The following is a 4,868-nucleotide window of genomic DNA, read 5'->3' on the forward strand; positions in this document are numbered from 1 at the left end:
GAGCTCTAACAAATTGGTGACTCTGTTGGGGATGATTACAGAATCTTTGGTCACCATTGGGAGAGAGTCAAAAATATTATAAATTTAATGTTTTTTTTAGAGGATTTGTTGCGGTTGGTAAAAGGAACTCTACTATGGAGAAGAACTCAAAAGGAGAGAAAATAATTTTGTCCTCCATGAAGGAGGTGGCGATTGTGTAAAAAATTATTAATGAAGAAATCAGTTGCTTCAACAATCTGGCATCCAAAATGTACCATACCCATATTCTTATGAAGCCCCATATCCAAGAATGTAATGCACACAGCAACAATGGCTACTTCAACCACAAAAAGGAAGATATATTCCTAAACTATATGAGCCATTGGGTTTTAATGATATTCCTAAGTGTTCAGAAAAACTTCTCTATGAGCTTAAAAAATATATGTTGAGGTTCCATGGAGAGTAAAGTGAATCATCGATTAGGCATTTGAAATCATTTTACTGGTTTATTGAAAGTTTTGAGATTTACTAAGAAGAATTGATCATGAAAATGTTCATGATGACACTGGAAGATGTTGCAGAGAATATTTTTAGGTTGTTGTCCCCACAAAGCATCTCATCATGGGAGGAACTTGAATGGTGGTTCATAGAGGAGTTCTATGGCATCATTGAATAAAATATATCTGTCATCAATCCCTCAGTCCTGTTTACGAGTGTTTTGACACACTCACCAACTGTCAGGTAGTTTATGTGAAAACTCACCACCTCTCCTGAAAAAGTAGCAAGTTTTGGGAAACTAACTACTCCAAGGTCTCTATAGTTGAGTCTTGACGGTGATGGGCAACTCAGTGGCTAATGCGATTGTACCTGTCAAGGGGCCTGTTGGTTGAAACAACTTTGAATTAACTACTTTTTTTTTGTATTTTTTGATTTAGATTCTCTCAAAATAAATAGAAAAAGATAGATCAGTTGAACAAGGAAATAACAATTAAATCAATACAATAACAACTTAATGATCCACATGGTTAGAATACCGTAATCCAAATATTATCAATATCGCTAAATCAACATTCAAATAACGAGCTCCAAAAAGTATAAAGTTGGACAACTTCACACACCAACGGAAATGAATATTACCAAATCAATAATCGCCCTATCAATTCAATCCTCATATACCATTTACATGTGCAATGTGGTTCATAAAATAATAAAATGTCCAAAAGTACTAGTTTCTGATTCAAATGATACAAGTTACTAGATTTTGAAGAAAACAACCATATAGAACACACAAGTAGATCAGGCAATCCACAAGATGCTTTTTGTATTAAACTTCAAAGAGTATCACAAAATATTCTTCTTATAAAAATCTGCATGAAATCTCTAATGTAATCTCTAAAATGGACCTCAAATCATCAATTCGTGGACTCTTACAAAGAATAAAAATCTCTAATTTATAGAGTTTAATGTCCTAAATTCTAGGAATTAAAGTTATCTAAATTAATTGCTACAAAAGCAAGGAGTCACAGTTGACATGCAAGTCTCTGCCTTAAACTCCAGTGAAACTACTAATTAACTATCACTACGAAACATGCATTCCCGAAATTGGCCATTATAGCCATGCAAAATTTGCCCAAAAACTAAAGTTGATGTTGCACAGTGGTTGAACTCTCAGCTCTGGTGGCAACCAAAAATATCTTCAAAAAGATATCAAATTTGCATGTGTGGTAACTATGTGTTCATCATTCACTTCTTTTTATAGCTCTTGTAGTTACTAATAAAACATGCAACTGTATCTTCAAGAGGATCAGCAACATACGAAATCCGGAACTCAAACTTCTTCAAAATTTGCTTTGCCTGCTCCCATGACAAATTTATCAATTACTCCTTTTGCATGTATACACTGAGAAGTAAAAAATGAGTATCTATTTATTAACTCTGAATTAAACTCCATTGCAGGTGCAAAATGATGAGCTGCATACTGATCCCATTGATCCAACACTACACCTTCCTTGAGATAGACATCTTTAAAAATATCATGACCATATGCCCCTAATAATGTTTTCACAAAATTCTCATATTTACCAAGTGATTTCAAAAGAGGAGCATGTTCCTCCAACATATTTGACCTACACTGCACAAGAACCTCTATCTTAAACTCTATTATAAAAATACAAGATTGTAAACTACCAAAATCATCTCCTCCCAACAAATCTTCATTTGTAATCACTTCTTCACCCAAGGCCAATATTTTATTCAAATTTCTACATTGCTCAGTGAAGTCTCTGATCCTCACTTCCCAATTTTCTAAACAATCTCTTCTTTCCTTCTCCATTTTGAGGATCTTTTCATAGATACTTCTTGTATATTGTAGGAAAAGTCTTACCTTTGAAACATTCTCTTTCACCCAAGACTTTGTAGTAGTAGATACTTTCCTTATTTCAATCAAAGTTCCTACATCACCCTTTGGTAGCGATGATGTGGAAGGCAATGTGTCATATGTTCTTGAATCTAAAGGCTTCCCCATTTCCACAAGAAATTGTTTATACTGATCTAATTGTGCGTTTACCTGTAGTTAAGAATTTTGCTCCTTCTCCATTCTACTCCTTACTATGCTAGTGCAAAATTCTAAAGTATCAAGCTCTCTCCACTTCATTTGCTTTCCCAGCCTAGCCTATGACACTTGGTATTTTGAAGGGCCTTCTCCTTCTGTCTCCACGGGAGTTGCCATATCGACAATTACTTCATCAAGCCACTTCTAGATAAAATGATGAATTGTCTTAGACTTCTTTTTTTTATTTGGCTCCTCTATAATGGCATGTTGCAATGTGAGTTTAGGCAGCACTACTTTATGTTTCTTATCAAAAGTGAAGGTTAGCCATTATGGTGCTCCCTCATCTGTGCTCCCTTCTTCCGTAGTTATCTGTGTAGTCACCCTTCTAGCTTCATGTGATGGTTTTTTCTCATTTTTCTCTTCTTCCTCAACCTATGTATCTAGAGGAGCATGGGCCTCTCCTTGAGTGGGAAGCACTGATATAGCAAGTTGTTGTTGCTATGGAAGAAAACCAAGACTGCCTATAGAGTGTCATCAATATCGAGGTGTTGATGATATCCTTCTAACTTCTTGCTCACTTGCTCATTGAATTCCATGGTTGGCTCTTGACTTTGTTGTTCCTTATCTCCGCTTGCTATATTTTTCAAAAAAAATTCTAAATCTTGTGGAGTAAGAACCAACCTTTCATCATGTTCTTCAGCTTGTCCTTGCTCAATTTCCTCTTCTTCATCCTGTTGTTGTCCCTGCAGACCCTGATCATCTACATCCATAGGAGCTACCTGTGAAAGTTATGATACTTTTTGTACCACAAGCTCCTTTCATTTCTTTGAACTAGAAGGAGACATTCTCTTTCTCTTTTTGGGTTCTACCTTCTTTGGTGTTGGCTCAACCTCCTCTTGGTCTGAGTCTAACCGGTTAATAGAATATTTAAACTTATTTATAACTTTGCATCCCAAAATAGTGTACCGGTAAATAAGAATTAATGCAATAAACAGAAATAATAGAGATAACATAGAAACACACCATAACACAAGATATTTAACAAGGAAACCCGGTGTGGGAAAAACCTTGGTGGGATTTGTGACCCACAATATTTACTCACTGGCCAATGAATAAATACTACTTACAATAAGGGGCCTGCACATGCAGGGAGGCCAACAGCCTAGATCTCACTGCTCAATAAAGAGTCACACTGACTACATAAGTGGATTATCAAATCCAATACAATGTACTACCCAAAACAACATCTCTAATGCCAGGTTCAGTATCGATTTAAGCTCAGTCAATAACAAAAACCTTCACTGTCAACTATATCACCTTATATAATAAAAATGTCTCATCACACATACCAAAATGACTTATAAGATCTCATACATATATGAGTCTTTTACAATATACCATGTCATCTTACAAAAGATAATTACATTTACAAAATAATTCATATAAACAGAACTTTATCGTATGTCAGCTGGAGTGCTAGTATGCTTGTTGCCAATTTAATCTGAATGCCGTTGTAAGTTCCTATCGATGTCAGTGTATGAAGTTTGTGATTTAGGATATGTAGAAACCAATTGTCAGTGAGTTTCCAGTTGGTTGCCATCAATGACAACATCAACTATTCTCATAAGAGTGTAGAATTCCAACAGTCATCATAAGTGCAGGCATCTATGAAGCAATAGAAGATGGAGTAATAGTTATTGTATCCAATGGTGGAGGTGGTGTTGAAATAGCTACCGCAACAGATGCAATTGATGTGGTTGTTGGTTTTGTTGTGGTAGTAGTGGTAGTAGTGGTTATTGGGGTAGTAGTTGTAGTAGCGGTGGAGGCACTAGAGGGTTGAGCCTCTTGAGAAGCTTGTTCTGTAGTTGTTGTAACACCCTCAATGGCAGACCTAACAATATGAATCTCTGCTTGTAGTCTGACCCCTAGGCCTGTTATAATCCCCAAGCTTACCTGTTTTTCCAGATATTCTTCTTCTTTCATTTTCTCAACTACTTTTTGCTTCAACTCTTGTGTAGTCAAAGGAATTTCAGCTCCCTCATCCATATCCATAGAGGTATTCTTCCTTGACTTTGATCGGGTTCTTCTCGTATACTCCTTATGCACCCTAGATTGAGGATTATCAATAGGGATATTCTTTTGTTTACCTTTGGAGGCAGCTGGTTTAATCCTCAAACTTAACCACTTTTTGGTTCTATCTATTACTGTTTGATAAATTGTATCAATATCTACCACCTCCTGTTATGACCATCTAATTGGAGTGAGTGCCCTCTTATCTATCCCTGTCTCCTTATACATTGGATCTAGCAAAATACCATCATCATGCAATTGTTTGGGT

Source organism: Cryptomeria japonica, chromosome 2 (genome assembly GCF_030272615.1).
Source record: "Cryptomeria japonica chromosome 2, Sugi_1.0, whole genome shotgun sequence".
NCBI lineage: Eukaryota > Viridiplantae > Streptophyta > Pinopsida > Cupressales > Cupressaceae > Cryptomeria > Cryptomeria japonica.